This window comes from Bos javanicus, chromosome 13, assembly GCF_032452875.1.
Source record: "Bos javanicus breed banteng chromosome 13, ARS-OSU_banteng_1.0, whole genome shotgun sequence".
In the NCBI taxonomy this organism is placed as follows: Eukaryota; Metazoa; Chordata; class Mammalia; order Artiodactyla; family Bovidae; genus Bos; species Bos javanicus.
In genome coordinates this window covers 45203152-45230570 of record NC_083880.1, presented here as the reverse complement: position 1 = coordinate 45230570, position 27419 = coordinate 45203152, and the positions used below count along the sequence as shown (strand labels likewise).

Genomic DNA, 27419 nt, shown 5'->3' with positions numbered 1-27419 from the left:
TATAACCACCAATGCTACAGAGTTTCATCTACATCGGTACAAAGGGTCACAGTGCATGGAGCTCGGTACCCAGAAGGAGCTCGGGTGGGTCCAGGGCTGCACAGGGCAGGTGCTACTGGAAATCACCTCATTTGATGGAGTGAGAAGCTCACAAAGGAGCAAACTCTAGTGTTCGTCCCTCTTACCGACCGGCTGAGGGAGGTTGGGCCATGGAAAATGTGGCAGTGCCTGGGTTCCGAGCAGCCTGCTGTGACAGAACGCCGACTGGGAGGCTTACAAACTACAGACATAGACTTCTCCAGCTCTGGAGGCCGGATTCCAAGATCAAGGCTCCACCTGGAGCCTCGAGGGCTAAGCTGCCAGCCCTCTGGGGTAAGGCTGGAGTCACCAGGTCCCAGCACACAGCCCAGAAGTGCAACAGAACACAGATTCAGTATCTGAACACAGATATCAGTGAGGACCCAGAACACGGATTCAGTATCCGAAAGAAAGAATTTAATGTCTCCAAGATTAATCCACCCAGAAGTGAAGTGGAAAAGACATTCAATAACTTATTCACCAAAAATTGATTTTAGGCTTCCAAGGGTACATGAGAGTAAATAAGAGAGCCTTGCGCCCTCATGTTTAGGGTATGTGGGCAGCGTAGCAGCCAGGGCTCATGGTTCAAAACCCTAAAGCCATGCACACAGGGCTAAATGCTCAATGCTGCCTCCCTGAAACTCTGAATAAGGCCAGTATTTCTCAGGGACCATAAAACGCAACTTCGATCTAGGATTCTTAGACTTCCTGGAAAACATTCCCAGTGCACAGCTGTATTTTTAGCAGAGATAATTAACACATTGGGAAATCGTTCTGTATAGTCAATTTATGAAGCTGCTTTCAGGAACTGAAAGTATGACGTTGTCAGAGTCTAAAAAAAAATACAACATCAGGATAAGGAGGTTAAGATTGAAAGAAATGATGTCCTTTTATTATCTTGGTAAAATATACATAACATAAAGTTTACCATTTAATCAATTTTAAGTGTGCACTCAGTGGCGTTAATTCACATTGTAAACCATCACCACCGTCATCACCAGAGCTTTCTCAGCTTCCCAAACTGAAAGTCTGTCCGTCTTACTCAACAACTCCCTGTTCCCCCTTATCCCCAGACCCTGGCCCCCACCATCCTACTTTCTGTCTCTATTTACTTGATTCTCTAGGGACCTCATGTAATGATTCCTCATGGATTCATACAGTATTTGTCTTTTTGTGACTGGCTTTTTTCACTTAACATAAAGTCTTCATCTGTGTTGTAACATGTGTCAGAATTTCCTTCTTTTTCAAAGCCGGATAATATTCCACCATATGTTTCTACCCAGTTTTGCTTCTCTATTCATCTGCCAGTAGACACGGGGTGGCTTCCATGTTTTAGCAGGCTTCCCTGGTGGCTCAGTCAGTAAAGAATCTGCCTGCAATGCAGGAGATACAAGAGACTCAAGTTCAGTCCCTGGGTTGGAAAGATCCCCTGGAGAAGGGCATGCCAATCCACTGCAGTATTCTTGTCTGGGAAATCCCATGGACAGAGGAGCCTGGTGGGTTACAGTCCATGGGACTGGAAGAGTTGGACACGGCTTAGCCACTAAACCATCCATGTTTCAGCTATTGTGAGTAGTGCTATGAACATCTGCTTGAGTCTCCGCTTAACATTGCTTTGGATAAATACCCATAAGTGGACTTGCTGGATCATATAGTAATTGTATATTTAATTCTTGAGAAGCTATCATTCTGTCTTTATGGTGGCTGTACTGTTTTCATACCCACCAAGAGTATAACTGTTCCAATCTCCACATCTTCACAACACTTGTTATTTTCTGTTTTAAGTTTTTTGTTGTTGTTGTTTGTTTTTGGTAATAGACATTCTGACATGTGTAAGTGGTATCTCACTGTGGGTTTGATTTACATTTCCCCAGTGATTAGAGATGTCCAGCATCTCTTCATGGCCTTTTTGGCCACTTGTGTCTCTTTTTTAGAGAAATGTCATCAGCTCCTTTTCCTATTTTTTATTTGGATTTATTTTTTGTGTTGAGTTAGTAATGTTAATCTCTTAACATACATTGAGACCCTATGGTAACATTCCAAGTATTCATTCATGAAAGATTTTTATTTAAAGATGTCTCTAAGGGGATTCCCTGGGAGTCCAGTGGTTAGGACTCTGTGCTCCCACTGCATGGGGCATGGATTGGATTGCTGGTTGGAAAGCCAAGATCCCACATGCCACACAGCATGCCCAAAATTAAATAAAAAGAAGTTTAATAAAATAAAAATTTCTCCAAAAAAAAATCTCAGCTGTGAATTATGAAAGCTTACCTTTATCCAGGAAGAATTATGAAACCTCAAGCAAGTTCACACGAGGTAATGTAACATCCAGTCCATTAAATGCTTAATTCCCTGTGTATAAGGTCAAACCTATTAAACAATTTTTTGTGACCAGAAATGCTCCTTTTTGCAATACAGTCAAGACAGGGACATTTCTACAGTGGTCTCTCCCGATTCCTCACAAAGGAATTGTGAGGAAGGAAATCACAATTCACAAAGGAACTCACAGAGGAATTCCAGCACACTTTCTAGAGCAAAACCTGGCTGACTTTTTCCTAATTATCCTCATCATGGTGCGTCTACCCAGCCGTACCTATGGTACCATGCTTGAAACAGCTCACACCACTTCACAGAGTCTGTCACACGAGCCACACACGCCCATCCAGGTGGGAAGTGACAGAGTGGACACAGCCTGGCCACCTGGCAGGAGGTCCTCTGCCCCACCCCCACCTCATCACAGCGCAGAGCCCAGTACTGACTCTGTGCTCGTTATTCCTGCCCCTCCCAGCTCAGAATGGGCCACCCCGTCCCGTCTTCAAAAGCAGGTTAAATGTTTGAGAAAAAGGCCAGGGTTCTCCAGAGAAACAGAACCAAAGAGAACCAACAGAATCTCCAATATATATACATATATATATATAGAGAGAGATTTATTTCAAGAAATTGACTCATTTGTGATTATGGAGTCTTCGTAAACCCCCTCAGGTTGGGGGAGGCCAGTGGGCTGGAGGCCACGGCAGCTGGAGCTCAAGGATGTCTACTGGACAATTCCCTCTTGGTCCAGGGAGCTCAGTCACTGCTCTATCCAGGCCTTCAACTGACTGGATGAGGCCCACCACATTTGGGGGGCAGAAACCTGCTTTACTCAGGGTCTGACCATTTCAACATTACCCTCACCCATAAACAGTTTCACAGAAATATCAAAAACAGTGTTTGAGCATGTTTCTGGGCACATTTATTCCATCTGTCACAGAAAGTGTGACACATGGAATAAACCATCATAGCCGGCTAGGAGAACAGTTCCATCAGAGAAATCACCTGCATGAAGGGGAAAATGGGACATAAAAGCAATAGCCATACAAACATGGACACACTGAGTTGTCTTTATTTATTCACCTATTTCTGTGGCCTCTGGTTTTCTTAGCTGGACTGAAAGATCACAAGGAAACAAGCAGACAGGCATTTGAAAGGAAAGAAAGACTCGGGGTTGAGAACCACCCAAAGCCACATCCTCCAAAGTGTGAACCAAGTTGTTTTTCCATCTCGGAAATGTGTCTTCCCCCAACACACACACACAGTTCTAATGTAATTTTCCATAGACTCAGGAAGGCGGAATGAGGAAGAGAAGACAGCGCTGGCCCCTCATTCCAGCAGTGTGGGGGGAGACAGGAGAGAAACTCAGTTCTGTTCCTGAGTGCAGTGAGAAGCTGTGTGGGGACAAGAGGAACTGAGGAGTCCAGGACTGAAGGAGATGCTCCCCTAGCACGGGGCGAAGATGTCCATCTGACTTAGCGCTCATTCTTTGTGCGGCATCACTGACGGAGCAGGTGGGGTGCAGGCAGAGCAGGGAGCGAGGGGGAGCTGCTCACATGACTCTCCTCAGCCACAGAATCCACACAGCGAACCTGCATCTCACCTGTGTGAAACTTGGAAATGAGAGAAAGTCATATTCTGCCCCTCTATGGGGTGGGGCTGCCCAGAGCTGGCCGGGTTATTCCTCTGGGTGCATATCTTGGGGGCAAAGACACCCAAGCTCAGCTATTAATATATCTCACTTGAATATTTACTTTTTTAATTTCTTTCATTCTCCATCAGCTGCTCTAGCAGGAGAGGAAAATAAGAACTTAAAGTCAAAAACATAAAGCCAAAAAAAACAAACAAACAAGGAAATTGGGTATGAACCAACCTTGCAGAGCCTTGTAGATTTTGTGTGGACCTAAGTTACGTACAAGGGCTTCCCAGGTGGCGCTGTGGTAAAGAACATGCCTGCCAGTGCAGGAGACATAAGAGATGCAGGTTCGATTCCTACGTCGAGAAGATCCCCTGGAGGAAGGCGTGGCAGGCCCACTCCAGGATTCTTGCCTGGAGAATCCCAGGGACAGAGGAGCCTGGCGGGCTACAGTCCATGGGGTCGCAGAGTCAGACATGACTGAAGCGACTCCAAACGCTCACTCCTACACACCTTACAATGAGCAGAGTCATGCCCCGGCCCTGATCCCTGGAGCCTGTGAGCGTGAACCTAATGGCAGAAAGGACTGCATCAGCGTGATCATATTAAGGGTGGTGAGATGGCGAGGTTGTCCTGAGAAGCACTGTGACTACACGGGCCCTCAGGGGAGAGAAACCAGAGAGAAGAGGCTGCCTCCCAGCTGTGGAGAGAGAGGGGCCCGGAGCGGAGGGGAACGGGAAGGACCAGGTTCTCCAGGACCCTCAGCAGGAACCAGCCCTGCCAAGCCCTTGGTTTTAGCCCTGTAAGACCCACTCTGGATGTCTAATCCCAGAACTGCAAGACTGAAATGTGTGCTGTTTGGGTTTTTTAATATTTGTTTATTTTTATTTATTTGTCTGTGCCGGGTCTTAGTTGAGGCATGTGGGATCTAGTTCCCTGACTGGGGATCAGGTCCCCTGCATTGGAAGTGCAGAGTTTTAGCCACTGGCCCACCAGGAAGTCCTTGTGTGCTGTTTTGAGCCACTGAGTTTGTGGTCATTTTTTACACTAGCAATTAGGAAACTGAGGCTCCTCTGTCCATGGGGTTCTCCAGGCAAGAATCCTGGAGTGGGTGGCCATGCCCTCCTCCAGAGGTAGCATGCTCACTCACTCACTCACTCGCCTGAGACCAGGGAGGAGTTAAACAGCTTCCCACAATCACCTGGGCAAAAAACTAGACCAGAGCGAGGACCTTGAGCACTTTGGAGCGAACCTGGTGGGGACCTCCAACCACAGCAAGTGCTGCAGGTGACCTCGGGCTGGGAGTAGACTGGACACAGTCCTAGCTACACCAGCTGTGGTGTCACAGTACCTGTAATACCTGTGCTCACCTGCCTCACTTCTGCCTGAGAGGCAATACTGTGCTGCAGTTGACATGACCAATCCAGGACCAGATCTGAGCCCAGGTGCAGCTCTTCTAGCTGTGCAACCTAGAGGCTTGTTACACAACCTCTCTGTGCCATGATTTCACCTTCTGCAAAATGAGGAAATCATTGTGGTCTGTTGTGGGGTCCAGCTCTTAGCCAAGTGCCTGCACAAGACAGAAGGCCCGTGGGAGCTAGGTTTTATGATGACTGAGATGATGACAGAAATGTTTCAAGGAAAAGCAGTGCTATATTGATTTAGGATCTGCTGTGAGCGTTGAATGAAATCAATGGACAACTTCTTTATTTTCAAAATCAAAGTTCACTCTTTTTCGTGATTAGAGCCTAACATTCTGGTTTCGTTTCTGATAAAGAGCATGATTTACTGCATGACCTACTTTGTGTGTGTGTGTGACTCAGTTAAACAATCTCAAGAAGAAACTTACCAGGCACCCGGTTGTTTCCAAGTCAGTCTTCCCAGGAACAGATTTACTGAAGACGCAAAGGCAAGTTTCCTTTTCTATCAGTCCTCCAGGACTGGGGATGTGGCCAAAGGCATCCTGGAAGCTTCCACCTCCCAGGCACCGGAAACAAAACGCAGAGTGAATGTGACACTCCTCAGAGTGGTGGCTTCTCTCGAAGGAACGTCTACGACCCCACTTACGAGCTCCCCATGTCCAAACTACACCATCCCACCGTCCCACCCCCGACCAGGACCCAGGAGGGGCCGGGGTCAAAAATAATTGTAATAAAGGAAACAAAGATTTTGTTCTTGCTATCAGATCTTAGTTGGCTCTACACTGCCACTGTATTACATTTAAAGTATAAAAGTGGTAAATTGTTAGAGTCGATCCAAAAAGAACCCCCTTCACATGCTTGCCATTAAGCCAGACACGTAAGGTTTAACAGGCTTCACTGTCACATTAGAACATCAGATAATACCAGTGAACAATAATGACTCAGAACACCAACATTTAAATAATTTAAAACCTAAGGGATTGTTTACAGAAGGGATAATGGTATTGCTTCTTTATAGACATGAAAGAACTGCTTCTTGACTTAAAACATAATCACTGCTTTGACTCCCTTGGCGTCTTAACCATCAATTTTGAGAAGCAACAAGGACATTTACCTTACTGATTAGTTTAGAAGGACAATTCAAATTACTGAGCACACATCCTGTGGTTTGTACCAAAAAGCTAAAGACACAACCAATAAACCATTAGTACCTAAAACTCTGTGCTGGGTGATGGTAGAAAATCAAGTTTGCAATGGCCCCAACCTTGGAAAGCAACTAACAAACTAGTATCAAATATGACATGTACATGTTACAAAGTAGAATATAAAATATAACATCGAAAATGCTGCATAGATGTGAATGTAGTTCAGGAGGGGAAAAAAAGTTATGACCAACCTAGATAGCATATTGAAAAGCAGTGACATTACTTTGCCAACAAACGTCCATCTAGTCAAGGCTATGGTTTATCCAGTGGTCATGTATGGATGTGAGAGTTGGACTGTGAAGAAAGCTGAGCGCCAAAGAATTGATGCTTTTGAACTGTGGAGTTGGAGAAGACTCTTGAGAGTCCCTTGGACTGCAAGGAGATCCAACCAGTCTATTCTAAAGGAGCTCAGTCCTGGGTGTTCTTTGGAAGGAATGATGCTAAAGCTGAAACTCCAGTACTTTGGCCACCTCATGCAAAGAGTTGACTCATTGGAAAAGACTCTGATGCTGGGAGGGATTGGGGGCAAGAGGAGAAGGGGACGACAGAGGATGAGATGGCTGGATGGCATCACTGACTCGATGGACATGAGTTTGAGTGAACTCCGGGAGTTGGTAATGGACAGGGAGGCCTGGCGTGCTGTGATTCATGGGATTGCAAAGAGTCGGACACGACTGAGCGACTGAACTAACTAACTAACTAAGGGGGAAGTTATTAGACTTATGTTAACTTCTAGGACTCAAGATGCAGTGTTCTTTCCTTTGAACCTGTCAGAGAGAGAAAAGATAAAATTTCTGCATCAATAGTGTATTATTCCACAAATACCTTGGAATATACTTTGAACCTGATCAAGAATATGGGACTTCCCTGATGGTACAGTGGGTGAACATCTACCTGCCAATGCAGAGGACACGGGTTCAATCCCTGGTCCAGGAAGATCCCACGTGCCGTGGAGCAACTAAGCCTATGCACCACAGCTGCTAGGCCCATGTGCAGCAGCTACTGAAGCCTGCATGCCTAGACACGTGCTCCACAAGAGAAGCCTCGGCAAGAAGAAGCCCGCACACTGCAACTAGAGAGGAGACCCTGTTCTCTGTAACTAGATAAAACCCATGTGCAGCAATGAAGACCCAGTGCAACCATAAATAAATAAATATATACATAAATTAAAAAGTATAGGGACTGAACTTAAAAAAAAATAAAGATGTATCTGGGGAGGAAGAGGAGACCGTCAATATGGTACCATTCCTGCTCACCCACACCCGAGAGGCCTGGTACCCAGAGATGCTGCCTCTGTAATATACAAAGGCTGGTGGACTGGAAGAATGGAGATTTTGTGGCTTGATTATTTGTGTTCACAAAGGTAGTTTCCAAAATTCTTTGTTATTCAGTTCAGTTCAGTCGCTCAGTCATGTCCAACTCTTTGCGACCCCATGAATCACAGCACGCCAGGCCTCCCTGTCCATCACCAATTCCTGGAGTTCACCCAAACTCATGTCCATCGAGTCGGTGATGCCATCCAGCCATCTCATCCTCTGTTGTTCCCTTTTCCTCCTGCCCCCAATCCCTCCCAGCATCAGAGTCTTTTCCAATGAGTCAACTCTTTGCATGAGGTGGCCAAAATTCTGGAGTTTCAGCTTTAGCATCATTCCTTCCAAAGAACACCCAGGACTGAGCTCCTTTAGAATGGACTGGTTGGATCTCCTTGCAGTCCAAGGGACTCTCAAGAGTCTTCTCCAACTCCACAGTTCAAAAGCATCAATTCTTTGGCGCTCAGCTTTTTTCACAGTCCAACTCTCACATCCATACATGACCACTGGAAAAACCATAGCCTTGACTAGATGGACGTTTGTTGGCAAAGTAATGTCTCTGCTTTTCAATATAATATCTAGGTTGGTCATAACTTTCCTTCCAAGGAGTGTCTGTTAATTTCATGGCTGCAGTCACCATCTGCAGTGATTATGTAGCCCCCCAAAAAATAAAGTCTGACGCTGTTTCCACTGTTTCCCCGTCTGTTTCCCATGAAGTGATGGGACCAGATGCCATGATCTTAGTTTTCTGAATGTTGAGCTTAGGCCAACTTTTTCACTCTCCTCTTTCACTGTCATCAAGAGGCTTCACTTTCTGCCATAGGGGTTAGCTGTACTTTTTCTATGCTTTTATGCCTTGTTGTTAATATTTAATCAATTGTTATTAATAGCTCCTTCTAAAGGGCCCAAGTGCCAGGCTGGCTGGTTAGTGCCCTATCTCTAATCAAGTCAGTAGCCTGACAGGTTGGCTTATTCTTGCTTCATAGATAAGAAGACATAGAGCAAAGGCTCACCTTGCTAGCAAGTGGCTCAGCTAGATGCCAAGCAAAGTCTGACTCCAAAGCCCAAGCTCGTTATCTGTGAATTACTGTTATATTTAAAGGTGGGTCACTGTTGTGTGAGGAGGGCCTCAAGAGCAGTGGCAGAGCGTGTGGCTGGCACTTGGGCCACACTGCCCACACCAGCCTGTCCCGGAGGTGGTCTTGAGCAAGGTCACGGATTTCAGTCACTCAGTGCCCTTGCCCGGTTAACGGGAACGAACAGGACTTTGGTCACAAGGTTATGAGGATGGTCACAGGAATCAGACATGCCTAAAGGGCTTGGCTAGCACTTGGCCTCGAGCCCCAGGATCATTGGGAAACTGATCAGCTTGATGCGCCCATTGCCAAAGAAACACTCAAGTTGATAGCTTGTGACTGAGACCCAGCCCTGCTGTGCTGAGCTTCTTCAACAAAAGCTCCCCAATGGGGGCAATGCCAATCTGACTTGTATCATATTAGTATCTGCACAGTATTTGTTGGCTGTGATTTATAATCATAACCAACACGGGAGGGGGAAGAAAGTTTGCAAAAGACTAAACCCATGAGTTTGTTGTCTACCCTCAATGATGGATAGCCTATGTCTCCCAGGGTTGCAGTGAAAAGGAAAAAAGAGGAATGAGTCTTCCTTTCCTGAAAACAAAGAAAATAAAGAGGACAATCAGCAGGCCTGATCGCTCCTACGTTTTACTTTAACTGAGCCTCATCTGTAGTCTGTAACAAAGTTTGCTATCGTCCTTTAGCTCTATGTTAATTACATCCTGTATCTGGTGCTCACCTTTACAGCTCTCTTCAAAGACCACCCCTCAGAGTTCTTCTTTTTTTGCATTACAGAAAGAGGGAAGCAGTACCATGCACAAAAGACAAGGGACCCAATTATTGGGCTACCTGACATCAGCCTATGACCATTTTTTCTGAAACAACACAAGAGAAGAATATAAGGTCCTTATACCTTTCTTCCTCATCACCTCCCCCTGACTGTGAGGCCTCATCTTATATAATCCCCGAGACTCCTCAAGGTATGAGGGGAGGGGTGGGGAGGAGGGAAGGGAGTAGGGGGGAAGTGGGGAGGGGGGAAGGAGGGGCAGTTGAGGCAGGAGCTTGCTGTATGTCCCCCCTCTGCCGGCTGAGTATTAAAACCACCTTTTTCTTTCCTCCAAACTCTGTTTCCATAATTTTTTATTCGGCTTCAGTGGGCAAAGAAAGCCAAGATAGGGCACAGCAACACCAGCACAACATGCAGCCCTTGTGAAGACACTTTTAAGCATACAAATACTTTCCTGGGTCAGATAAGTAGAACAGATACTTAGGAAAAAAATCTCAAAGATCTCAAGGTCAAATGTATGAGGCATTAATTCTTGTTCCACAGAGTAGAAAAAAATAAGACACAGTAAAGAGTTGTAGTTGTAAGTTCCTCTTTGTTGCTGGGTAATTTTAAAATAGCTTTATTTGTTTTGATAAGAGAATTTGAGGAACCCAGAGGCATCAAGTGAGTCAAAATGACCCTTTCCCCAAGGATTAGGAAAACCAGTCCTTTGTGTATAACTCGGAATTCCATTTGGTCCCTGTGACTAAGAGAGGTGAAGCTGAGAACAAGACCTATCAGTGTGGACATTCTTAGCTTCCCCTTCTAAAAAAAATTTAAAAACTTGAAATTAATAAATCACAAAATTCCCAATGTTTTCAATGATCACATCAGAACCCAATCACTCCTGTAACCATAAGATTAATTGTTCCTAAGCCTTGGGGTGTTCTCTGTGTGTAGTAAAGTCAAGTCTTTCTTTTAGGAATCTTTCCCCTCTTCCCATTTTAATATTTAATGAATCAATTTTTCTATAAACATGGGAACTTCAGGTCCAGAAGGAGAGCTCAGCTCCAAGATGCATTCATCATGACTCAGCATCATCTTAAAAGAGACTCCACAGAGGACTCAGAGCCATAATTAATTCATGTCTCTCCAAGGCAAATATTGCTTTCATTAGGCCCAGAGAAACACTTAGGGCTGAGTAATGATGCAGCATGTACACACTGCTGTATTTTAAATGGGTAGCCAACACGGACCTGCCGTGTACCACAGGGAACCCTGCTCCGTGTTATGTGGCAGCCTGGATGGGAGGGGAGTTTGGGAGAGAACAGATACATGTGTATGTATGGCTGAGTCCCTTCCCTGTTCACCTGGAATTATCACAACATTGTTAATTGGCTATACCCCAGTACAAAATAGAAAGTTCTCTTTAAAAAAAAAAAAAAGAACACAGTATACTTATATAACACAACAGTCTCAGTCTGAAACCATCTTCCTAAAGCCCAGGTTCTGTGCAGGGGGATGTTAGCACAATGTTCTACATTCCTTAGCAACAGATTCTTCATTGCCAACAGCCAGTGTCAACCCAGGGCATCTAGAGCAGTTTATTCAAGTGGGAGTTCCTGAAAACAAAAAGCAGCAAATCGTTCATAGTACTCAGTGGAATATGAACCATGGAGATAAGAAAGGGATTTCGGTTCTAGTCACTCACAACTTCTCAGTAATTGATGATCACGTTTATCTTCCATTATTCAGGAACATTCTCTCCTGGTCAAGGACCTGGATCTCACTTAATTCTCAGACCCCATCACACTGAGATGTCTACTTCTCCTTCCAAGGCTTCTATTCCAAAATGTAGTCTGTGCCTATAAACTTGTCCAAAGTACAGTTTGTCTATCCAGTTGATTTATGCTAAACCGTGCTTCTCTCTGGCACGCTCTGGAAGACTTGGCTCATGGCTTTAGGAATGATACAGCTCTCATCGGAGTGTGTCTTCGCTTCCCGTAAGAGGATTTGTTTTCCTCTTTCCGCTATGGCAACGGGGGTGGGGTTTTAAGCTCATTTTATTAGGAAACCACTTTTTACTTAGAAGAGGGATTGAGACTGAGTCCTTTGTTTGAGTAGCACTGTGACATGTCCTGGCTTCCCAAGTGGTATATGATTAATAACTGCCTGTCAATGCAGGGAATGTCAAGAGATGTGGGTTCAATCCCTGGGTTGGGAAGATCCCCTGGAGAAGGAAATGGCAACCACTCCAGTACTCTTGCCTGGGAAATCCATGGACAGAGGAGCCTGGCAGGCTACAGTCCATGGGGTCGCAAAGAGTCGGGTGTGACTGAGGGACAGAACACGCACATGTGACGAGTCCTACATATAGGACTAACACTAGACTCTCTTTCTCTCTCACACACACACTCACACCAGTACTATTCAAAAACATTGCTGTTTATTTCGAGCTCAATGTCATGCGGGTTAAACACAATTATAAAGCATCTGAGACTTGATGATTATATTTACATTTTGGCTGACCAGATGTATAATGAGAACCAACCATTCACTAGAGGACCCCATGCAACATTATTGCTTCAGCATTACAAAAGAGAGCTGCAACCTAACCATGATGAATAACTACTTTTTTAAACAGGACAACACCATCTGTGCTGAAAAGCAGTTGACTTCTGAGTCAGGGAGATTTTTCAGCAAATTTGAAATTTAAGAATCTGAAATAAAATAGTTTATCTACATTTACAAGTGACTAATGTTCTGCATTTACTATAATAAACGCATGTCTGTGTGCATTATATGCTGCTAAGGGAAAATATTTTGTACAGATACATTATCTTATAAACATTGAAGCAATAATGAGCCATTTCATCCTCAAAGCAAATCTGTTGGAGCGTAAGACACAGAATTCCATAGCTTCAGCCTAAACTGTTTCTGTTTGAATATAACACAGGATCCATATTTTCACATTGTACAGAACGTATCCCTCTCTCTCTAGGCTCGTTTGCACATATTTCCCTTGGGGAGAAAGATAATTTCTGTAGAAGTGTTTTAAAATTCAGGTTTTATTATTATTCAGGGATGGTGGGGCCAACAGGTCAGGAGACAAGGTTCCAAGAGGAGGGGGCCCCTGCCACACCATGCAGGCTCTGAGGGTTTGGCCACAGAGGGGCCAGGAGCGGGGACTGGGGAGGCAGAGGGAGTAGGGGTACATAGGTAAGAGCCTGCAGTGGAAGGGCACGTAGATTTAGGATTGGTACTTTGAATAATTTCTGTGGGTTCCGGGGGAAAGAGGCTGGTTGTCAGATGCCTGGCCCCGTAATTAAGGCAGGGGGAGAGAGACCAGGCATATAAAAGCTCAAGAAACAGGCGGTTTGCAGGGTGGGCTCTGAGTTGATTGGTTTGCATACAAAAAGGCATACCCTCAGACAAGTCCTTCAGAGTGTCCAGGGACAGCTACCCCTGGCCAGGCCCGGGGTAGTGGTCAGTTCCTACAGGACCCTAAGGCCCCAGATGTCAACGGATCAGGAAAAAAAGGCTTGTTTAACACACTAAGAAAGCATGAGTGTCTGAATCAATGCCTGTAAGGACTGCATGATTTCAGAGCCTTGGGGAATAAGACTTCCAGGGATTTTAGTGAAAAGCAAATGGAAACAGAATACAAGCCCACAGCCAGGGAGGTACTGGAGGGGAACACAGAACAAATTGGCACTTCAGGACAGTATGCATGCATGCATGCATGCTTAGTCCCTTCAGTCGTGTCTGACTCTTTGCAACCCCAAAGACTATAGCCCACCAGGCTCCTCTGTCCATGGGATTTCCCAGGCAAGAATATTGGAGTGGGTTGCCATTAAGTGTCCCTGTAATGGGACAGTCTAGAATCTCTTAGACTCAAGAATATTCATGTAGATTCATACCAAAGGTCAGTGCATCAGAAGCCACAAAAATATCAAATACTGGGGAATAAAAAATTTCATTTTCTATCACTGTCTCATAACAATAAAAGAAGTAAAGATGGGTCATGAATAAAAGACGGTAATCCAACTTGCTGTTGTCATTGTTTAGTTGCAAAGACATGTCCAACTCTTGCAACCCCATGGACTGCAGCCCACTAAGGTCCTTTGTCCATGGGATTCTCCAGGTAAGAATACTGGAGTGGGCTGCCATTTCCTTCTCCAGGGGAAATTCCTAACCCAGGGATTGAACCCAGGTCTCCTGCTTGGCAGGAGGATTCTTTACCACTGAGCCATGAGGGAAGGACTGGTGATCAAATGCCATCTGTTCAAATACAGATAACTCTGAAATTGATTTTAAGGCTTTCTTCATCAGAAACTAAATAGTGGGGAAGGACTTTTTTAGAATTGCAGCTAGACTTGTGTGGCCCAGTAACCAGCGTCAGGAGGAGGGGCCTGGGTGGGATGGAGGGTGGAGGACGCCTGGCAGGTGAGGCCCAGCTCTTCTGTCAGGCTGTGTAGACTCTGGTTCTGGCTCCTGAACCGCTCCAACCTGAAAGTTGGGAGCAGCTCTGACCTTCAACATCCACAGCAATGAAATACGGGTCCTGAGAGCCCTGCTTTATAAGATGGTGATGAGGAAAATCATACACATTCATTGCTGAAAGCAGTGTCTCGCACACATCACATGCTAAATAAGCTTCAGCTCCCTTTATACGACAATAACATAATTCTAAAACCCTGAGGAGATTGCCTGTGTCTCTCTAGCGGTCCATCTGGTGACTCTGTCCTGTGATGAGCAGATTAACTAATGAGGAAGGGGCCACGGTGAAGGTTAATGAACTGTCCCAATGTCCCAATGTCCCAATGCTGCAGGATCTGAACTAGAAAGGGGAGATCCCAGCAAGTTCGTGCCCACCGGCCCAGCAGAGCACATGGGATCTCCTCTAATGGTTCCTTCCCGCTGAAAGAAGCTGAGTATCTCCAAGAACAAGGAAGAAAAGAAAAAAGTGAAAGCTAGTCCCAAGGGCCATCTATGGATCTGGCATATAAAGGCACATTTCCTAGTTTTTATAGAGAAGCAGAAGCGGTCAGTTTCGGGGGAAGAAATTCTGTTTGTTCATGAGTTTGAGACAACTTCTGCCGTCCTGGGGAGCGTGCTGCCACCGTGAACCATCCCTTTTTGCTATCTTTCTAACAATTACTCTTTTCCCTTAGTACCATGAAGTTATTTAACATTTTACTATCTCCAAGTAGGATCTGTAGTACAACTTAAGGCTTTTCTGTTTGTTTCTGTCAGTATACAAAACGGTGCCTCATCGTAGAGCAGGTGGAATGTAACTTTCAGTGAAATGTAATTTGACTGGTGTGACCCATAAATGAACAAAACCAGTTTATGAAACTAGGAAGCTGGAACTTCCGCCAAATGTCCCCTGAAAACTTGTATCATGATGGCTTCACAACATGCTACCAGGGCTTCTCCAGTGGGTCAGTGGTTAAAGATCTGCCTGCCAATGCAGGGGACACAGGTTCAATCCTTGGTCCAGGAAGATTCAACATACTTTGGGGCAACGAAGCCTGGGTACCACGACTACTGAAGCCCCCACGCCTTGGAGTCTGGCTCTGCAATGAGAGAAGCCTGAGCCTCTCAGCTGGAGAGTAGCCTCTGCTAGTGGCAATTAGGGAAAGTCTGTGTCAGCAACAGAGACCCAAGGCAGGCAAAAAAATATAGTCTTTTAATTTAAAAAAAAGTCAACAGCTTTGATCTTCAAAGTAAAGGTTGGAAAAAATTATGTGTGAAACATATATCTGACAAAGGACTTATACCTACAGTTGACAAACAACTCACAATGCAATAATAATAAGAAAAAAAAAAAACCAACCCAATTGAAAAGTGGGCAAAAGATTTGAACAGACCCTTCGCTAGAAGTGATACACAGATGGCAGATAAACAAATGAAAAGGTCCTGAAGATTATTGGTGGTTAGGGAGATGCAATTCAATACCAGTATGAGATTCCTCCACATACCCCCAGAAGGGTTACAATGTAAAAGGCTGACTCTGCCAAGTGTTGGCAAGGATGTGAGCAACTGACACTTCCCAGGCTGCTGGCAGGGATGTAAAATGGTAAAATGCGGCCAGTTGGGCAAACAATTTGGTGGTCTATTTTAAAATTAAACATACATGTCATATCCTCCCTGGTAATGACCCAAAAGAAATGATAGCAGACTCTTACACAAAGGCTTGAACACCATTGCCTATGGTAGTTTTATTTACTAACCAAAGCCTGGAAACAACCCAACACCCATCAACAAGTGATGCCCATACAACGGAAAATTGCTCAGTAATAAAACGGAGAATTTTTAATACATGCTAAGACGTGGTTGAATCTCAAAATCAGAATGCTCGGTAAGAAAAGCCAGCAAAAATAGTGTACATAGCTCATTACTTCATTTGTATAAAATTCTAGAAAATGTAAACAAGAAAAGGCTGTTCTTTCTGTTAGGTAGGCGGGGGGAGGGGGGAAGGAGAGAGGGCTCAGGAAACGTCTTGGGGTGATGGACACCCCACTGAGTTCTTGCTGCACACAGACCAGAACTCATCAGTACACAGTATCAATAAGTGCAGTTTGCTGTGCTTCAACTACGCCTTAATAAGGCTTAAGAAAGAAAAAAAAAAGAGAGTGCTAACAGAATGGCAAAAAATCAAACATACTTTGTCCTATTTAAGCCTTAAATATTTATGATAAAGCATTACAACATTCAAATTTAAGGTAGAGTCATTTGAAATACTGAGCTCAGAGGTACTTCTATAAATTTTGGTGTCCTAAAGAAAAAGAATAAATTTATTTCAAATCTACCCTATGTCTAAGCAAGCCTTTTTATTGAATGGAGAAAGGCCATGTGATCTAACTGGAATCTATTAATCCCTGACTACATGGGGAAAAAAATCCTGGGAAATGTATCGATTTCAAGTCTATTCTTTAGGGAAATTATTCATTCTCTTCTAACCTTTTATCGAGGTATAACTGATGCACAGTAGTAAGAAGAATACATTCTGGGGACCTAGTGTAGCGTATGGTGGCTGCAGGTAATACTGCATTGTGCACTTGAAATTTATTGAGTAGAATTAATGTGTTCTCCTAATGTTTTAATCAGGGAATCAGTGTGAGGTAGGAAGGTTGGCTTAAGTCTCTGCATCCAGGGCTCTGGGGCCGTCATGTGGCGAGGAGGGTGAGGAGATGTCAGAGGCTCATGTATCTGTTCCAGGAAGAGCACGATGAAGACAGAGAATGCTGTGGGGAATGGCGGGCATCCAAAGCTTGGGGGTCTTCTGTAAGACTGGGTGGCTTCCCAGGTGGCACAGTGGCAAAGAACCTGCCTGCAGGTGCAGCAGACCAAAGAGATGCGGGTTCAATCCCTGGGCAGACCAAAGAGATGCGGGTTCAATCCCTGGGTTGGGAAGCTCCCCTGGAGGATGGCATGACAACCCACTCCAATATGCTTGCCTGGACAATCCCATGGACAGAGGAGCTTGGTGGGCAACAGTCCATGGGGTTGCAAACAGTCGGACACGATTGAGCACACACACACAAAAAATAAATAAAAGCTTAGTGATGATGCATAAAATCACTTGGAGAATGAGGTCTTAGAACCTACATCTCTATCAGGCCCTGAGCTGTTGATTCCTGGGGCACAGACCGTGCTTTGAGCAGGGGTGCAGAGGCAGTGAAGAGAGATGGAAACAAATCCCAAAGGGTTGTTTTTAATATCTTGAGACAAATCCGAAGAAGAATGTAGTATTGCATTACATCACAGGCGCGCGCCCACACACACACACACACACACACATAGTTTCTCTGACTTCAGTGAACAGCTTTGGCTAAGTTTAGATCTCAGGGTTCCCAGACAGGCTGAGCTGGAGGAGGGGAAAGACTCTTGCCAATGAAATCCCATCTGCTTGGTCAGGATTTTACCTTCTCAATATTCCAGCATGGTAACACTTATACAAAGCTTGTTTGAAATTGCTTTTCAGGTACATATATATTCTCTAAATTCCAACCTGAGCTAGGGGATGGAGCAAAGAGGGCGTGTCTAGATTCCCATTTTTCTCCACAGTAAAGATGGAAATGCACAGGTAGCTCAGCTCACACTCCGGAAGGATAGTCCAAGTCCAGCACACATGGGGACCAGGGCCCTGGGACACTGAGCACTTAGGTTCCCATCCTCAAACTCCCTGTCCCCAGGCTGGGTGGAGGCCGTGAGGATGAAGGGGCATTTCCCCTGTGGACATGGATGTCCTGTCATTGTGTTCCTTGTCCTACTAAGTGGCCCTTTGGGGCCTGCCCCCAGCCTTCAGGGAGGATCAGGAAGACTCGGAGTGGGAGAGAAGGGGAGGGAGAAAGAAGATCTGCACTGTGCCCCAGATCAGCGCTCGGCTTTCAAATGATTAACAAGTCCACTGACCCAGAACACGCTCAAACCACGACCGCCAAAATCTTGGCTTTCTCTGCCCACCGCTGCCCAATAAAACATACAGAGACAGGGTTTGGAGGAAATAGAAAGAGGGCTTTAATCCTTTAAAGAAAGGGGGGCAGGCTAGCACCTCAAGAACTGTGCCCTCTCCCCACCTAGGGGAACTGGGGTCTCACGATCTTAGGGTAAATGATAAGGCTCAAAGTAAAGAAGGTCTTGCATTTTTCATGGCATCAGGCAGCCTGTAATTGGGCCCATTTGTCTCTGGGGGGTTATCTTCTTTCTGCAATGCAGACAGCTACTAGGGGTGATTTGCTGGGAGAGTGCAGGAGAGCAAATACCAGGACAGGATGTAATTTACATAGTATTTGGGAGTGCTAGGTTGGCTCCTCCTAACTGACTCTGCAAATCAGCAACAGTTAAAGCAAAAGAAGGAGTGATTAACTCTTTCAGGCCTGCTCACGTTTCTTCTTTGGCCTGTTCACTGTTCCCTTCACTTTCCTTGTTCTCAGTAGAGGAATACTGCATTTCTGCTTGTACTACAACAAAGCCATGTTTGCAAACCATGAGTCACGCCAAGAAAAGAGCCTCATCTGACCAACACACCTCTGGAAGGGTTTCACAAAGCAGCAGCTACTCTTACTAAAGGCAGAGCATTTGCATGTCTGTCCTCCTTTGCATTAAAGGAAATACTCTGGTCACCACCACCCTCCCTCCCGCTGCCCGCCTCAAGCTGATTCCACCATCCTCTCCTCACCCCTGACACCCAGGCCCTGCCACCTGCAGCCCCTCCCCACTGCCTAAAGAGAGGCCTGAGGGACCCAGCCTTGTGACTGCAGAGACTGCAGCCCCGCCTGTTTAAGAGTTCTCCCCCCGCCCACCCTGGCTCTGGAATCTGCCAACCCAACCCCAGATAGACTCCTCTGAAGGGGTCCAAGTTGCTGGCTCACAGCTCCGGGTTTGGCCCTCCTACAAGGCAGGCAGGGCCCCCCGGGGAGGGGAGCTGGGAGGAAGCAGCAGACACAGCCTCCTTGGCAGCACTCTGCATTTCGCTCTGATGTGTTTTTCGGTGGAGGTCACAGGCCCTCGCTGAGTGACAGCCCCTATCTGCCCTGAAAAGAGTACAGGAACCCCAAGGTCTGGAAGGAGGACAGGGTGTATTAATTTCAGCACCTCACGCCCAGTACTTGCAGACCTGACAGCCCAGGTCTGTCCTGGCCCCGAGGGCAACCAGCAGGGGTGTGTGGGAACAGTTCCAGCCTTGCCAAGAAGCCCTGACTCCAGGGCACCCAGCCTAGCACAAGGACAGTCCCTCCTGTCTCCAAGGGAACCCCAGGGGCAGTTCCCTGAAGTCTAGATGCTCAGGGTCCCTCCAGGGCCAGCACCTGCCCAGTTGCCAGCCACTCTCCCTGCCTGCCCCCTCCATTTGCCCTCCCCCATCTGTCCCCCCCACCTGCTAGCTGCCTTTCCCCCAGCTCCCCGACACCCTTCCAGGCCTCCCCCTAGCACAGCACCCACACAAACCTCACTCGCTTTGTTCACACTCACATCCTTCCTTCCCATGGCGTCCATCTGGCTAGAGCGTCCCCAGCCCTTACCTGTCCCCTAGTCACAGGTCACATCACCCTCCTGGGAGCCAGCTTGAAGCCCCAGAGCCCCGGCTGGACCCCCAAACTCACTACCCCTCAGCATGGTCCTCTTCCGGAGCTGCAGACCCAGAGGTGGCGGCAGAGACCAGGCAACACAGACTCGGCAGGCGAGCAGGAGGCGAAGGAGGCCAAGGCCCAGGTAGAGGCCTGAGGCCAACACCTTGAACAAGGTCCCCCGATCCCAGAAAACAGGATGGAACATGGCTGGGAGCAGAACAAGGGGCGACAGCTCCCCTCGTTTCAGCACCTGAAAGCTGGGGACGCAGGAAGCTTGTCGACCCTCCTGGGGGGGGTGTGTGCACGCACGTGTACGTGTGTCTGCACACGCTTACACAGTACTGAAGAGTCAGAAGTCAGGAAACAGTGAACCTGAAGGAGCTCTCAGGGAACTCATAAACACAGCCTAGAACCAGCCTCCTCCAGGGAAGACTTCCAGGAGCCTGTCTCAGGGAAAGAGATCTGAGGGCCCCCTTGCTAATAAGACTGGAGTCATTCCTGGAACGTCACCAGGACATAGCTAACAAAATTCGAAAACAATCTCCCGTCACAGGGCTTGCTTTCAAAATGGAGAGCGAAGAGCGGATCAATTACAGCCCAAAGGTGGAAAGTTCTAGAAAAAGAGCTTCAGCACCAGCTACACCAGCCTCTCCCCAGAATGCTGGTGGTGGGGAGGGAGTGGGGTTTGGGGGCGTCTGGTCAATCGGCCAGGGTCTCTGGGGCGGAGTGATAAATTGCTGTTTCTCTCTCCCCGCCCCACTTGTCCCTTTTCCATTTCATATTTCGGTAGAAAATTCTGCTTAGATAATCCATCATCCTTCGTACTCATTTCATTTATACCAAACAGGCTCCGAATTCTCCTGCCCACCTGGGAAAGCCCACACTGCTCACAAGAGGTCCTGTTGTCTTACTTCTACGACTCCCAGTCTCTAGAAGAAAGTCTATACACTGTTGTATGGCAGAAACCAACAAAACATTGTAAAGCAATTATCCTGCAATTAAAAATAAATATAAATAAAAAAGAAAAAGAAAGTCTGTAAGACGCATTTATCATAAAGTAGGAGCTGACAGAGAATCCTAGCATTTCCTTGTTATTTATTTTGTTTGAGTGGTTCTCGGCGGGGAAGCTCACTGCCCTGCAAGCCCCAAGCATGTTTGTCCATGTGCATATTTCATCACCTGAAATTCCCACTCGCATCTGACTCACCTTACTTTAGATGTGTCCTTTTTTTTCTTTTTTTCTAGTTGCCTGATTTAAGAAAAAAAAAAATCTGAGGATAAGTTTTAAAAAGCAAGTTTCTGAACACTACACTGAGGTTGGACTCTTAGAGGCAGAGTGGGACACTGAAGCAGGGCACCTCCTGCCCCAGAAGCGACAGCCGTAGGAACAAAGGTTTCTGTGTGCGGCTCCGGTGCAGGAACCTCGGGAAGTAAGCGTGTTCCAGCCTGAGAGTCCAGGTCAGGTGAGGCTCACTCCCGCCCGCTGGGGACTGGGCGTGGGGCCCTCAGGCCCGGAAGTGAGAGCTGGGATCCCCAGGATCCCCTTCCTGGGCGGATCTGAAGCTCTGACAACTGGAGCAGGGGGGACCCTGCCCTTCACCTCTGTTCCATGAGTGCTGGCTTATTGAAGATGCTGTTTTGGGGTTATTTTAACTTTTTATTTTGTACTGGGGTACACCCAATTAATAAAGACTGTTGTGATAGTTTCAAGTGAACAGCAAGGGGACTCAGCCGTACATATACACGCATCCATTCTCCCTGCTCCCACCAGGCTGCCACCTGACATTGAGCAGAGTTCCCTGTGCTACACAGTAGGCCCTTGTTGGTTATCTATTTTAAATATGGCAGGGTGTACATGCTCTCCCCAGATGCCCTACCTAACTGTCCCTTCCTCCCAGAAGATGCTATTTTGAATACTGGTACTTAACCAAGTCCTCAGCAACCTGCAATGCAGGAGACGCCGGTTCAATTCCTGGGTCGGGAAGATCTGCTGGAGAAGGGATAGGCTATGCACTCCAGTATTCTTGGACTTCCCTTGTGGCTCAGCTGGTAAAAGAATCCGCCCACAATGCGGGAGACCTGGGTTCGATCCCTGGGGAGGGAAGATCCCCTGGAGAAAAGAAAGGTACCCACTGCAGTATTCTGGCCTGGAGAATTCCATGGACTGTATAGTCCATGGGGTTGCAAAGAGTTGGACACAACTGAGTGACTTTAAAAAAAAAAAATTAAAACCGAGTCCTCAGCAATGCCCCACGGCTAGATGAACTATCTTCATGTTTCTAGTGACTAGAAAAGTTTTGCCTTCTTTGCTAAGGGATTCCACCTTCAGGCTGTTTTCTGCCCTTCCTTCTGGGTCTAAACTGTGAGCTGGCAGGTATTCTCAGCACCTCAGAACTTGGCAGGACAAGGAGCATCCTTGAGGGGGCCTCAAGTCCTGTGAGTCAATAATTCTGAGTCAGAATATGCTAAAGGGCATGGAACAGATTGCATGGGACTAACCAGAGTTCCCAAAGTTTCTTCCTTCCAGAATCTCTGGGACAGAGGACATTGAAGGCACCAAACCAGTATAATAAAAATTTGAAAAAATGGGCCATTTGGATCCAAGGAGAAACCTTGAAATACATGCTTATCATCTGGCATTTTATCTGCCACAAAGAAAGTCTAAATGCTAAGGTCCTCGTTGTAACTGTGAGGAAAGGAGCCCCAACACTCTCCATAGGAGGAGCCCTGGAGGACAGAAATCAGTTCTACGAACAAAACATTCCTGAAGGGCTTCATCTTCTCTTCATTTACATTCACCATTGTTATCTGTGTTCTCTGTTCGAAACCAAGAAAACCCAATATACAGAGGGTATTAGGAGGCAGTGTTAGGAAATACCACCATAGAGTTCAGAAAAATATCAAGAAAAAGTCGAGTAATTGGTTTCACAAGCTGTTTTATTCGCTGGTTGTTTGGACCGACAGTTGATGACATTCAAAAGTTTCAGAGGCGGACCTGAGGGAATGGCGACTATTTTAAACATTTTTGGTGGTTGTCACAAGCAAACACAAAGAATGTTGTATTTTTGCTTTCTCTCTCTGCCTTTCCGTATGTCTCTCTGCCTGCATCTCTCAGCTCCTTTGTCTTCACAGCGCAAACTCTCTCCCCCTGATGACTCAATGACTCCAGAAAAGGTCCTTCCAAAGGGCTCCGGGGTTAAAGGCTGGAGTTGGGGAGTCTTGAGGGCTAGGCTGTGTCCTCTGCCCTCCGGTGACCTGGACAGAGGGAAGGGGTGAGCTCCCTACACGACGTGGAGCACAGCTCCTGTGACCAGCTCCCCACCAGGCCCTGGGGCGGAGGGAGGAACAGAAAAGTGGACCGCAGGGCAGAAGGGACTCAGAACAAGCCAGATGAGAAATGATCAGCCCTGTCTGCTGCAGAGGTGCCTCATTTGCTGAAATATGGCCCTAAATGGATGGCCCATTCTGGTAATAATGTTTTATAGACTCAATAACAGTCTGCCCCAGGCAGGATCACAGGATCACATCATCAGTGGAGGGAGAGCTGGCGCTCTGAATGATGCTTTCCAAACAGCATCGTGGGATGAGGGGTGCAGGAAGACTCCTCCAGATGCAGGACTGAGACCCCAGGAACTGGTACTCAGTCCCTATCTGGCCTGGGTTTGGCTTAGGCTCTGAGATCAGATGGGGCCCAGGGCTGAACAGGGAGCTGCCAGAGGGAGCCGCTCAGGAGGACTCAACTTTCCGTCCCTGGGACCTGAGGCCAGACTCCATCCTCTGCCCTCTGTCCGCCTGAGTCACCAGGCTTGCATGAACTGTATGCAACATGCAGGGGTTGTGTGTGTACATGTGTATGCCTGGATGGATGAAGAGGTGTGTAGTTTATATGGGAATCTCAGACGTTTTATTCACCAAAAAAGGTCAAAACCCCTGCTACAAGCCGGCACTGCCACTGACACATGCATGGTCCTTGTGGGCCCGTCTGCAAACTGAAAAAGCACTATAGTTCATAGCTGTGTTTCTGGGTTTTTTGGCATGTTTGCCCTTGACTGCTGGCCATGAACCGCTTCAGTTCCGATGCGGGAGGAAGGGCGCTGTAAGATCCGTTGTTACAAACTTGAACATGTGAAATGCCACTGGGGACACAGGCCTGTGTGTGGACAACAGCATTTCACAACTAAAACACACAACGAATGTATTTAAGCTGACTGACTTGCCAGGATTCTCCAGTGAAGCAGAACCAGTGGGACTTGTATATCTGATAACATCTGATAACATCTAGGGAGAGAGAAAGACCACAAGCTCACCTTTACTCAGATCCTCGATGGGCAGGCTGAGGCCCTCCTCCACCCCCACATGCAGAGGGGATCGATTAACTCAGTTCACTTATTCAAATGTTAATCTCATTGGAAAGATTCAAATGTTAATCTCATTGGAAAGATCTTCACACTTACATTCAGACACAATATTTTGCCAACTACCTGGGCACCCGATGATCCGGCCAAGTTAACACATAAAATTAACCATCACATGGCAACACTGCCAAAATCATAATTTGCTTTCCTAACTGGGAAATCCCTATGTAACTTATTTTTCAAAAGAACCATCCATCTCTCCTTTCCTCTGTTTCCTGAAGTAACTCAGCATTTACAATTACGAAGATCAGTTTATTCCGCCTTATCAGAACCTGTGCTTTCCTATTGCAGGAAAAGTGTTGGAACTATGAGGAAGTCTCCGTGAACCAGCTTTCAATACCACATGGAGAAGGAAATAGTTGTTCTCTGAGAGGGTCCAGTTCACATCACCAGTGACATTTCCTGGAGGGGTTAAACTCTTAATGGCCACACACTCTGCAGAAATAATGAGTCTGGCTTTCTTTCCATTTTTTTTCCCCAGTGTCTGGATATTGACTCTAATTGGTCCAGGACAACAAGGTTCTGCGTCAAGGTCTTGGAAAGCATCCAACTGTTTTATATATAATTTAAAGTTTATCTGTTGGACATAAAGCAGAATTATTTTTAAGTTTGGACAAGGACACTGAAAGACAACTGTAGGGCGGGGGAGGGACAGGGGTTGAAGGCAGCATATCCTTGTTAAGCAAAGTCTAGGGGAGAAGGGGCGAGAAGATGAGGCACCAGGAAAATGGCAGATGGTGGTGGAGCTGTGGTTGTAGATTAGCTCGAAATTGGCTCAGGGGCTGGGACAGAAGGGAGTTGCTAAGATGAGGGATCAGAGGAGAATCGGGAGCCCGGGGACACCTCTGCAGCCTCTGAGACCTCAAGCAGAGGGCCTGGCAAAACCCACCTGCACGCCCTCTCTGGGATGATAAACCTGTGATATAAGTGGTCATATAAGCCACAGAAGCTCGGGGTAATTTTTTAGGCAGCAGTGGAGAACCAACATATTGGAGGTAAGCTGTGACCTCAACATGGCATGTGACTCTCCCTCTTGTATCAGAGAAGCCTCTTCTAAGGCCAAACAACAACAAAAAACCCACCACCAGCTGAAGAAATACTAAAATAAACACAATGCAAAAGAAAAAGAAGGGAGAGATGGCTGTGTCTTTCCATAGACTCTGTGCATGCTAAATTGCTTCAGTCATGTCTGACTCTTTGCAACCCTATGGACTGCAGCCCACCAGACTCCTGTCTGTGGGATTCTCCAGGCAAAAATACTGGAGAGGGTGCCATGCCCTTCTCCAGGGGATCTTCCCAACCCAGGGATGGAACTAGAGTCTCTTATGTCTCCTGCATTGGCAGAGGGGTTCTTTACCACTGCACAGTGTGGAAAGTCCCATAATAAGCAGAAGAAAGGAAAATAAAATATCTAAATTTACATATGTGTGTGTGCACATGCATACACACAGCTTAATGGTATTTCTGACTCTCCTTCATTTATTAACATATCCTAAATACACTTCCATGTAAATGGAGATTTGTCTTCATAATCATACCAGCAATAGAAGGCTATGTGTATATTTGCATCAAAATGTACTTAACCCATTGTTTGGACTCTTAGTTTGTATCTATTATTTTTTACTGGGTTGGCCAAAAAGTTCATTCAGGATTTTCCATACCATCTTACAAACTGGCCAACTCAGTACATTACAGACAACTCAATGACAAATGGCCAATCCTCTAAATTACAAAAATGTCAAATTTATAAGAATATAAAGACTTCGGGACTAAAATTCAAAGTGCAGAATGCTCCAGAAAGGGATGGATGATTCTGGAGCACAAACGGGAACCTGGCTCTGCTCTCCGGGCCAGGACAGTGAAGGGCAGTCTCCCGATGCCCAGTATCTTCTCAGCATCGCTGCTCAGTTTCACTCTGTGGAGCAGGTGCGCTCAGACTCCGCAGTCATCAGAATGTGCTTCGACTTGTTGAAAATACATTTTTCCAGGCAGCATTCCCAGAAACTGGGCTTCTGTGGTTCTGGTGGAGCGGGAAAAACCAGGCCAGTTGATTCAAATGACCACGAGGGGTTTAGAAGATGCTCCATCACTTCTGGTCCAGGGTAGAGATCAGAAGTCTGGCCTTGTTCATGTCAGGTGTTTGTATCTTTTCTGCAAAAAAATTGTGATGCTCAGAGAGAGGACAGGAGGATAAGGCAAGTGCCAGATAGAAGTGAGCGCACACCCCGCTCTGTCCAGGGCTACTACTACTACCACTAAGTCACTTCAGTCGTGTCCGACTCTGTGCAACCCCATAGACGGCAGCCCACCAGGCTCCCCCATCCCTAGGATTCTCCAGGCAAGAACACTGGAGTGGGTTGCCATTTCCTTCTTCAATGCATGAAAGTGAAACGTGAAAGTGAAAGTGAAGTCGCTCAGTTGTGTGTGACTCTTCAGGACCCCATGGACTGCAGCCTGCCAGGCTCCTCCATCCATGGGATTTTCCAGGCAAGAATACTGGAGTGGGTTGCCATTGCCTTCTGTCCAGGGCAGCCAGGAGTAAACCACTGTCAGGCTGCTCAGGGTGTACGGGACGGCCTTGACTTAACCTCTTTTCCCTGTGTCCACTCGACGCACATCTGCTGCGCAAGTAGTAAGGGGATCCTGTGCGGTCCCCACAAGGGACTGATGATGCGGCCGCTTATGAAACTCTTTTCTAGGGGTGACCGTACCCCAAGCTCAGCGCTGTGCGCTCCGAAAGACTGCGCATCCGTCTGCACCCGCGGCAGGAACCGACGGGGGACCAAGCTCCCTGTTCATTCATCACCCAGCAGACCAGACACTAGCGCCTCGGTCCGGGAGTGCCCGCCCGGCAGGGCAGCGAACATCCGGCCGGCGACCCCGAATACCGCGGCTTCCAGGGTCTTATCGCCTCGCCAGGACCTTCCTGCCCTTCCCCCGCCCCTTCCCTTCCAGCGCCCAGCCCGGCGCCAGCGGTCGCCCAGAGTCCCCGCGTGTCCTCCACGACCCCAGTCCGCCTCCTTGTCGTGCGGCCAGAGCCCCTGTGGGGACGGAACCGGCGCTTCGTCCTCGCCCGCAGGCGACGCCCACCGACTCGACGGTCCGCAGGCCAGAGGAAAGGCTGGG

The 27419-nt window shown here is 46.9% G+C and overlaps 1 long non-coding RNA gene across 3 annotated transcripts in view; it reads right to left on the bottom strand.

The window, feature by feature from the left end:
* Nucleotides 1-502: 502 nt before the first annotated feature.
* The window catches only part of LOC133259275 (uncharacterized), a 28828-nt gene continuing 1911 nt past the window's right edge, over nucleotides 503-27419 (bottom strand). Inside the window, exons 2-5 of one of the 3 annotated variants that reach the window (XR_009740343.1) lie at nucleotides 21086-26444; nucleotides 5874-6001; nucleotides 5395-5594; nucleotides 503-910 (exon numbers count right to left, since the gene is read on the bottom strand). This is a non-coding gene — a long non-coding RNA (uncharacterized LOC133259275). Of the gene's footprint in view, nucleotides 911-3016; nucleotides 4002-5394; nucleotides 5595-5873; nucleotides 6002-21085; nucleotides 26445-27419 lie in introns of those variants that run through there. The other 2 variants (XR_009740342.1, XR_009740344.1) reach the window with 2 other exon arrangements.